This window comes from Mycteria americana, chromosome 27 (genome assembly GCF_035582795.1).
Source record: "Mycteria americana isolate JAX WOST 10 ecotype Jacksonville Zoo and Gardens chromosome 27, USCA_MyAme_1.0, whole genome shotgun sequence".
NCBI lineage: Eukaryota > Metazoa > Chordata > Aves > Ciconiiformes > Ciconiidae > Mycteria > Mycteria americana.
Genome location: NC_134391.1, coordinates 1,376,305 through 1,386,596, shown reverse-complemented (window position 1 = coordinate 1,386,596; position 10,292 = coordinate 1,376,305). Strand labels below are relative to the sequence as shown.

At 45.5% G+C, this 10,292-nt stretch overlaps 1 pseudogene; it reads left to right on the top strand.

Annotated features, from left to right (window-relative positions):
* Window positions 1–3,514: 3,514 nt before the first annotated feature.
* LOC142421181 (uncharacterized) lies at window positions 3,515–9,072 on the top strand (annotated as a pseudogene).
* Window positions 9,073–10,292: the final 1,220 nt, after the last annotated feature.

Below are 10,292 nucleotides of genomic sequence, written 5' to 3'. Positions count from 1 at the left end.
CCATGTTGGGCACCAAAAAGGACTGTGGTGGATTGACCCTGGCTAAACACCAGGTGCCCACCAAAGCTGCTCTACCGCTCCTCCTCCTCAGCTGCACAGGGGAGAGAAGACATAACAAAAGGCTTGTGGGTTGAGATAAGGGCAGTTTAATAAAAGCAAAAGCAAAGGCTGCCCGTGGAAGAAAAAGGAAAACAGAAGATTTATTCTCTACTTCCCATCAGCAGGTGATGTCCAGCCACTTCTTGGGAAGCAGGGCTTCAGTACACGTAGTGGTTGCTCCGGAAGACAAATGTCATAAATAATGAATGCCCCTCCTTCCTCCTCCATTCCCTTAGCTTTTATTGCTGAGCGGACGTCATATGGTATGGAATATCCCTTTCGTCAGTTTGGTCAGCTGTCCTGGCTGTGTCCCCTCCCACGATCTTGCCCACCCCCAGCCTACTCGTGAGAGGAGGGGGGGAAATGTTGGAGAGACAGCCTTGATGCTGTGCAAGCACTGCTCAGCAGTAGCCAAAACACTGGTGTGTTATCAACACCTTTCTAGCTACCAATACAAAGCACAGCACTATGAGAGGGCTGATATGGGGAAAATTAACTCCATCTCAGCCAGACCCAATACATCCCTGTCGTGGTTTTACTCCAGTTGGCAACTAAGCACCACATAGCCGCTTGCTCACTCCCCCCCAGTGGGATGAGGGAGAGAATCAGAAGAGTAAAAGTCAGGAAAACTGAGCAAAACATAAATTGAGCAGCTGCAGAAACAGTTACAGGAAGAAAAGGAGAAAAAACAGAGGTTGGAAGGAAAGGTCAAAATGATGCTTATGTGGGCTCCCCATTCCCCTCACATTGTACAGATTAGGAAACTAATTGTATCTCCTGAAGAATGGGATGGGAACATATGGCGTGACCCCGATGATAGCAAGCCGGGGGAGGATGATTCTTTGTTTCCCTCAAATCCCCCTGAAGACGAAGCAAGATCTATCATTAAAACAGTACAGCCTGAAGGACCTCGGGGTGGTGCTCCGTGATATACTGAGTGAATCACTCCCTGGGATCTGTTACAATTAGCAAATTTACAAGAGAAATAGGGCAGAAAGCCAGGTAAAACTGAAACAAGAGTATTTGTGGTGAGTCTGCCTAAGTGGCAGTGACCGAATAATGCTGAGTGGAGATGAAGCAAATGGCTTTTGGGGTCCGGGAGTTCTCTTAAATTTAGGACCAGACCCGGCACATGAATCCCATTCTATCACCAGCAGGATAGCTTCTTGGGCTGGGGGAATAGATGCTAGGGAGCAAGGTGAACCCTCCGTAATCCCCATAAGATCTCTTAACGAGCTCTCTACAGCCATCACAAAAGCTGCCTGCATACAAGCCATGCATAAACGAGAATCCAATGATATCCCAATATCTGCTACGATTGATTATGCAATGCTAAAACCACTACTTAGAGGAGCCCCGGCACTTCTTAAACCTAATTTAATTGCAAAACAGGATGAAATTAAAAGAGACACAGAACACAATGAGGAGTTAGGTGATAATGATCCCCGCAACCAACTCCCTACCTGGGCACAATTAAGGCACGACATTGTAAACCATGCCCGTGAAATGGGGCGAGGCGATACCTTAGCCAAAAAATCAGACCCAAGGCCCCGAACAGGAGATCACCAAGTGCGACCAGTAAACCAAGGGTGACCAGTAAAACAAACACCCCCACAGGGAACAGGAACTAGGCCAAAGGAAAATACGCCTAAAGACCCACGAGCTGAGTCTCGGGAGTGGAAAAATGAACTGTGGAGGAAAGCATTGCCACTAGGCATTCCCAGAGTCGCGATTCAGGGACAGCCTACTGGCATTATCCTGAGCCTAATTCAAGCGTTCCAGAAACGCGATGATGGCGAAAGGAGAGAGCGTGCTCCAAATACTCCAATGCCATCGCCAGCTCCAAGAAAGAGTGATAACCCTTTCCTCCCCCTTAGGGATTAATTGCAAACCATGAGGCCAAATAACGAGTAATATCAGGACGGCAACTGGGCCTGCTGTTGCGTTAAGAGTTACTGTCACATACAAATAGGAATTTGAGGAGTGGCTGGGGGGGGGGAAACCCTCCTGTTGAGTCACGAGGTTCAGACAGGACCCCCTTGCTTTCTAAACTCCTTCTCAGAGAGGAGTCTCGGTGCGGCTACCTCCAGTCTTAGTCTCAGACTTGGTCAACGGTTATTTTCTAAGGACTGTGTGTATAGCCACTTACTAGTTCAGGGCTTTCGCTAAGGCGACAGCATTAATTTTTACACCCCCCAGTCTGGTCGTGTTGAAGGAACTATCACGGCCAGAGCAGTGAAGAGTGCAGTTTATTAGAGCAACAGACACACAGATTCTTTGGATTACTGGTGATAAATTCACTGTCTGCAAAGCACGTGCAAATACCAAGAATATGAGTATGAATAACACGGCTGGACACAAACATGTATGTAACACGGCCGGACACAAACGCGTATATCAAGAATATGAGTAACACGGCCGGACACAAACGCGTTAAAAGATAATAAAGCGACTCTCTATATAGAGATTTCTAAGTTTTCCGTCGAGGCACTTGGTATAACCAAGTGTTCGACTCTTACCCAAAGGCGTCCTGATGGGGGGGAAGAGAGGCTCAGCCCGTCGACTGATCCCAAACGTCAGAGTGGTACACGATGGTGTCTTCCCTAACATTCTCTCTCTCTAAAACCCTTTATACTATCTTTCACCTTTCGGGTGGAGCTTGAGTGACTCTAGTCATACATACCTTTGTTTAGGATTGGTGTAAAGTTTTCTTGCTTCGCTTTTAAAGGTATAAGCTAGAAAAATTCAGTGCGCAAGCTCAGTGAGGGGTGGTCGTAGGGTATTATAATGATGTTATAATGAGCAAAGTTCACCAAAAGGACAGCATTTTGTCAAAAACGTGGCAGGCTGTTGGCCCAGGGTAGTAAATATGCAGCTTATCAGTTCCATGACACCTTTAAGTTCCCCTATTATTGCAGAGCCTGCCCGCGGCATCTCCACACCGCTAAACCCTCCGGGCAGCGCCTCTTAGAGTCAGCACACCAAGTTCCCCTGGTGTTACCAACATCTAAGGTTGCAGGCCTAGGGAACTCCCATGGAATGGATTCCTTACATGTCAGCCGCATTCCACCTGGGGAGCTTCTTCAATGCTGTGCCTTACCTAAAAGTGTGAATATAAGTTCTAATTTTTTAAGTCACCTCAGCCATTATCCCACACCTGCCTGTCCAGCAAGTGGAATCCTATCCATGGATAAATAATAATGGCCCATACATTTTGGTGCCAGTTGGTCCTCGATGACAATTGGTAAAATTCCTACTAGATATGGGAGTGCAAATTTCAATAATAACACAACAGGATGCCAAGATGCTGGCTGGATGACCTGGACAGCAAAGAGTTCAAACTACCAAAGTGAATGGAACAAGAACTATATGCCAAACTGCGAAAGTTAATTTATGGCTCCCAGGCGAGAAGCGCATGTCGCCTACTCGCTTTGTAGTTAAAGATCATAATAAAACTATTTTGGGTTTCAATGTTTTGAACAGCCAAACCTGGTGCCTGCCGGATGGCAGTGTGTGGTCCTTCGGTTCAAAAATCAACCCTAACCCTGATAAAAATCGGGAAAACCGTGGAAATGGAACCCAGAACATGAAGAGGCAGGCAAAACTCTAATACAGGAATTAAAGACGTATCCGTCACTGGGGCCAGCACACCCCCGTGACCCTATTATAGCAGAATGGGGTTTTGCAGAACACGGTACTTATCGCAATCTATTCCAGACTGGGCCGAATGGACCAAAAAGAGCCTTAATGTTTAGCTCGACTGCATTTAAAGAGACAGAACAGAGACATTCCGAGTGGGAAAAGGGACTTTTGTCTTTAGTCTGAGCAGTTAAACAAGTGGGGCCACTGTTTGGGGTAACCTGTCCAGAAAAGCCCCGCCGAGACCTGTATTGTTTTCCCTTTCCAGGAATGATACCGGGAATGATGCCAGTACACGTCCCCTGGAGACTGGGTCAGCCGTCGAAGGATTGCTTATCCTTCTCGCAGAAGCAATCATCGTCAGCATGAACCAAATCTGGCTTACTCGCCAAGAAGCCCGATGCACGGGATGGAGACCCTGACTTCCTTTATTTGTGCTAATCAATATGGTGACTATAGAACGTTTGGCACCATACATAGTTCTCAGTTGTGGGTGCAATCGACTGTAACAGCAATTATAAGGGAAGGCAATGAGGGCACCTTGCCCACTGAAATTTGAAAAGTAATTTGGGATAATGCGACTCAATTCAAAAAAGATTTCCAATCTTGGTGGCACCCAGTTAATTTCACTTATGTCCCCACCGACAGTAAAGCCACACTTTTGGTTCAACAATACACAATGCTTCGGTATACACCATACACCAAATAATTGCACTGAGATTAAATCTCAGTGGAACTGTCCTCCATCCGATAGTACTTAGAGTATGGGCCCAACAAAATGGGAACAAATGGCAAACTATGGATGATGAGGCATGTGTTGTATGGGAACAACAGAGATGTATTTGTGAAAGTAATACCATTAAGGCCCAAGACATTTGTCTTGACACAGAACAACGTGTTTGTCATTTTGAAATACATCCTAATGAAACCCCTGAAACTGTACTTGTATACACTGGAAACGGATGTTTCCGGATGTAAACGGAGAACCCTTTGTGATTCTGTATTTATAGACAATACCACTGTAGATATATACAATCACTCAAATAGCTGTATTTGTAATTTTACCAAAATTATGGGACGCAACTTTAACTATTCAGCTCCTGTCACAACCTGCCAACTGCTACAATCTATCTATACATTTCATCAAGATTTATTACCTACCCGTATTGGAATGAATCTCACATTGGTGAGAAAACTGTTGCACCGCAATGACCTCAGTCAATGACTAAAACAAATTCGAAGCAACGGACAAGGGACCCTGATTACCATCCGTCGTGATGCAGAAGAGATACCCCACGTCCCAGCAAGAGTGAAGAAAGAAGGAGAACATAACTGGTGGGAAACTCTTTTTGGATGGTCCCCGACAGCAACTGCAATTTTGCATTTGATGCTGCATCCAATTGCAGTTCTGTTCATTTTAACCTTATTATGTTTATTGCTTATAATCATTCTGTATATCAGAGTTTGGCAAAAAATGAAACAAATTACATCAATCCAGCATGTAAAACGTATACAATCAACTGATATTATATGTAAAATGGTATATAACTAACATTAATTAAGATACTTAAACTAAACAGCTTACCAAATAATTGGACTCTTACCACTGAGCTGCAATACACCACGTATTTATGATGTAGAGGCAAGAGGTGACCGTACTACCGCTCTGTGAGTCGATAAAGTGGATTGACTGTAGTCATGGGGCGGAGTGTGACGGATGTTGTTTACGTTTGCAGTCTCTTCTTTTTAAATACAGAATTCAAGTCGTTTAAATGGAAATGGACTCCTAAAAGACGATCCAAATACCGTTGGTGTCACCCTAAAAAGGCCGTCTTCAGCTCCACCAACAGCTTGCGTTCAAAACTGGGCAATTCCCAGGCCTTCAATTACGGATGCATCAAAAAATTAGAAGATCGCTATCAGTATGCATAATAAATTGCCTGCACGTCAGACTGTGTCGCAACCTGACTGTCTTAGCAGTACTGTGGAGAATGAGGACCAAAGCAAGCCTGTTCCTTCATCCACAGTTACTAATGCTTCTGCAGCAGAGTCTACCTCAAACGCATCTACAATGTCGGTTGCTACTAACGTTTCCAAACAGGAAGTTCCTGATGAAATTGTTGTTGAGCCAGCAGGGAATGGAACTCCTAAACTCAGCTCTGATAACGCAGTCCCTTACGGTGCAGAATCTTCAGGAAAATCTGAGGAGTCAAAGGGCTTGTTTAAAAGGAATTGCAACATAATACCTTCTAATGGAATTTTGATTGGAAAGCTGGTCCGTACCTTGCAGAATTCCCATTCTTCCTGTCAGAACGCTGAAGAAAGATCCCAGCACGAGCTGCCAAAAAATGATTCACTTAACGGTGCTATTAGTTTAGATAATGAATCTAAAGAAAATGGACGGAAACTTGATGACTCCACTTGCCAAGTCCAACCTGTTAAACCTTCTGAGATTTTCTTTCCTAAAACAAATGGATTGCTTGAAACAGTGAGTTATGTTTGTTGCATCCAGAATTTCTCACCAGAATTTCTCACCAGAATTTCTCATGTATTCGGTATTCAGGAGCTGAATACCTAATGATACTGTTCCTAACTCATGTGAAATACCGAGAAAACGCACAGCACAAATTTCATCATAACACTTTGTGCTATTATCCCATTCGAATTTGCAGAGCTGAGCTGACATATGACAACATGTCAACTTAAGAGAAGTTCAGCTGAGATAATACTTCAGAAGTTTCATAAAGTATATTTGCGGGGGGGGGGGGGGAGGTGAGTGGCATGATGCGTAAACTGGGGACAGCGCATATAACTCAACGTGATCTTGTTTAACATCTAATGTAGAAATTTCACCACCGGTAGTTTTCTACTACAGATAGTATTTTTTCTGTCTGTGGACTTCTATGTTTTAATTGTAGATGCCTATAGCTTTGTCGCCGCTTCTGCAAGAAATAAGCTTAGAATCTCTCACGTACAGCTAGTTGAACAGCTTGTCAGAGGAAGTAAGGTAAAATGAGTACCCTCTGCTTAAAACAATGTTTCATACAGGTTTATCATTGTTTCACCTGCCTACTGGTACTGTTTAATAGAAAGATTTAAATCAGTACAGAGAATTCAACACCGTGCATCTAGTGTTGCAAACATCAGCACGGAGCATATATTATTCTGATATCAAATACAGGCAGATGCCTCTTGGAAAACTTTTGTTTCTTCATAGAATATTTTTCCATTTTTTTCCATTGTCTGCAATTCTTTTTCTCTTCCTCTTTCCCTTTTTTTTCGTCCTAGGATATGTGAATGTAAGTTCCCACCATCTGCTGTCCCATTTGGGAAAGAGAGGGAAATCCGTGTGTTTCCTTTTTTCTAGTTGGTGGCAGAGCAAATCTAGTGGTTTTGGCTATTGATGTGATTCAGAGCAGCAAGTGGAGGGAGACATGCGTTGGGTGTGGGGTTTTTTAATGCAATACTTGCAGAAGCAAGAGAAAAAAACCCACCTTCTCTGGGAGCTGAGGAAGGTGTAATAATAGGTTTCTAAAGGGAATGTCCTTCAGAGTTTTCCAGTAGCCACCAGTTTTTTTACTTAAGGGGATTTTACTCCTAACATCCATCTTTTAGATGGACTTCTCAAGTGAAAAATGTGTTTTTATTTTGCGCAGTGCCCCTGGACCTCAGAAATCTTCTGAGCACGATGCTCGTATGGAAACTGTAGTGATGGAAGCACTGTTTGCCTATGAAGAATCCAGGAAGGTTCCTTCCAACTTTAGCTGTGAGGATGAGAATCTTTTTACTCAATCCGGTTCTGAAACCGTTTCTGCCAAAGAAGAAGTTGCTGAAAGTATTGTAACAAAAGTCGATAATGCGCATCCCAGTATCAATGGTCAGCACAAGGTCAGGAGAAAATCCTGGGACACTGAAGATGAATTCCTTGGGCAGTGTGAGTCTGAAGACAGTAGAGACAAAGAGAAACCAAGAAAATCAAAAGAACCTGAACTCATTTCAACAGAAAATCCATTGTCAATCAAAGGGTCTCCGGAGAGCAAAGAGACATTAGGGCAAGCTTCCTCTGTGAAGTCTGACATGGGATGTATTTCTCAAAAACTTGCACCTCTAGAGATTACAGATAAATGCCAAGATACAAAGGACATTGCTAATAACTATGTAGAGGAACCACCTGTTAATGACTCTTCTATTACGAAGCTGGATAAAGTTTTGGAGAGTCAGAGAAAGTCCTCTCACTGTGATAAAGACTTTGACAAATCAAGTCAAGCTTACAGCAGCAGGTCACATAAGGATTTTCACTGCAAAAGCAGACAGCCTCACAACGCACTCTCTAGAGGGGAAGATGTACATCGCTTTAGCAGCCACAGAGCAAACTTAACCTCATTGTTCGGTACCTCAGCAGCAATCTGAAAAATATTCTCGTGACAGGCATGCACTTCCACCTGTGTCAGCTCATTCAAATTTTGAGGACTCTTCCCGGGAAAACCAAGAACTAAGAAATGGCAAAAGAAAATATAGCCACACAAGGAAGTGGAAGTGAAATAGAATGAAATGCCAAAAGATAGGTGACCAAAGAATGAAAAAATATAAGAAGGTCAAGAAGAAAAAGAAGTCCAAAGGCAAACATCGAGAGAAGGATTACAAGTAAGCAAGGATTCCAACATAATCAGCAATTTGTTCCTAATTCTTTTCTGGGTGTTTCTCACGTCTGCCTGTTTTTCACAGTTGTGTCACAGTTATTTATATAGCATAATCTGGCTGGGGATCATGTCATTAGGTTGGTCAAGTGAAGACAGGCAAGATATTGCTGAATTGTGTTAGAACACTAGATCTGGACCACATAGTTAGAATCACATCTGCACACTGTTCTTCATTAGGTTACAACAATTTTTTTTTTTAATTCCACATATTCCACAACTAGCCACTGTTAATGATTTGTGTACAAACCAAGACCTGTTGTCCTTCATTCTGCGGGCCCCAGTTTGCTGCACCTCTAGTAAGTTAGATGTGCAGAAATTACCACAAAATAGCTGACAGGCTGCAAGTCATCACCTGTGGTAAAATAAATAATCGTTTCTTATATGCATAAAGAGCCACATTGGTTTTTCTATTTTTAACTTGCATGTTTCCTTCACACTTTATCATTTGGATTTCTCTGTGCTCCACTTTCGCAATGACAATCGCAAGCGTAAGAAAAAGAAGAAAAAGAAGAAAGACATCGGGAAACTGAAGGGCTTCTTGGAATATTTAGATCCTCATTTCCAGAAGAAAACATGGGAGAAGAAGGAAGAATCCTGTCCTCCAGGCGGCAATTTATGTGAGCAACACACCTAAAACCCCCTCAAAACCTCCCCCAGAACCGGGCATCCAACGTTTCCCCCCCCAATAAATACTGACAAACAATCACGGCTCCTCTCCGGTCACGCTGTCCCTGCTGCTGCTTTAAAGCCCTCTGCCGGAGGCTATGCCCCTTTTCACTCCCGCCATCACTCACACCCTCCTGCTCTGCACCCTTTATTTGCATACAGGGGGGATGACAATTTGAGGGGAGGGTCCAGGGGGGTCTCGGGGAGAGACCGTGTCACAGCCCAATTGGGGGACCCCGAATGTGGCTTTACACAAGGTTCTTATGCCCTCCAGTCGTTCAGGTACACGATGAATTGACTAATCACTAGCACCCGCGCTACCGGTTACTAATCATAGTCAAACTTTGCAAAGCAACTCTAGTATTGCAGCATTCTTGCTGCTTGTCTGCTGATCCAGATGTCCCTGGAATCAGACTTGCTGGAGTTACTGGCTGCGCCTGTATCCCATGGGGGGCCAGACCCAATGGGAGGGGCTGCCGCATGAGCCGCAGATCAGTGCGGGCAGGGGCGAGGCGGGGCAGACGCAATCATCGCTCCGGTACACGGGAGACCCCTCCGCCCACCATGATGGCACAGGCCCTGGGGCCCATGACTGCCACTTCCGCTTCCAACGCCTTGACGCTGTGTGCCCACCGGCCCCGCCCCCAGAGAGGAGGCCACGCCCCCTGCCCAGCAGTGGCTGCAGTCCCGGTACCGCTTCGTGGTTCCTAAAAGGAACCACTGCCCGGAACCAGCATCCCCACCCCAGCCTGGTACCGCCTGGTACCACCATCTCTACCCCATCCTGCTGCTGACAGCCCCACCACTGGCATCCCCACCTCTGCCTGGAACCGGCGTCCCCAGGAACTGCATCCCCGCCCCGGGGATGAGGACGCCCCGCACCGACCTGAGGGCGCACTTGCTGGTATCCGTCCGCAGTTTCCACCCGCTGGGGCAAAGAGTGAGGGTGGTGGGGCTGGTGTGCCAACTGCCCCACCACCCGGAGCCCCAAGCTGACCCCAGCGTGCACTCCAGGGTCCCCAGTCCCCTGCTGGTGGCCCCGAGACCCAGCATGGGGCCAGCTGCCTCCAAGCCCCCTGCTGATGGCAAGAAGGAGACGGCACTGCCGGCGGCATTGAGCAGCAAGGCGCGCACTGGGATGGCTGCCAAACCCAAGCAGCCGAGCTGGCTGCGCCTGTTGCCGACGGG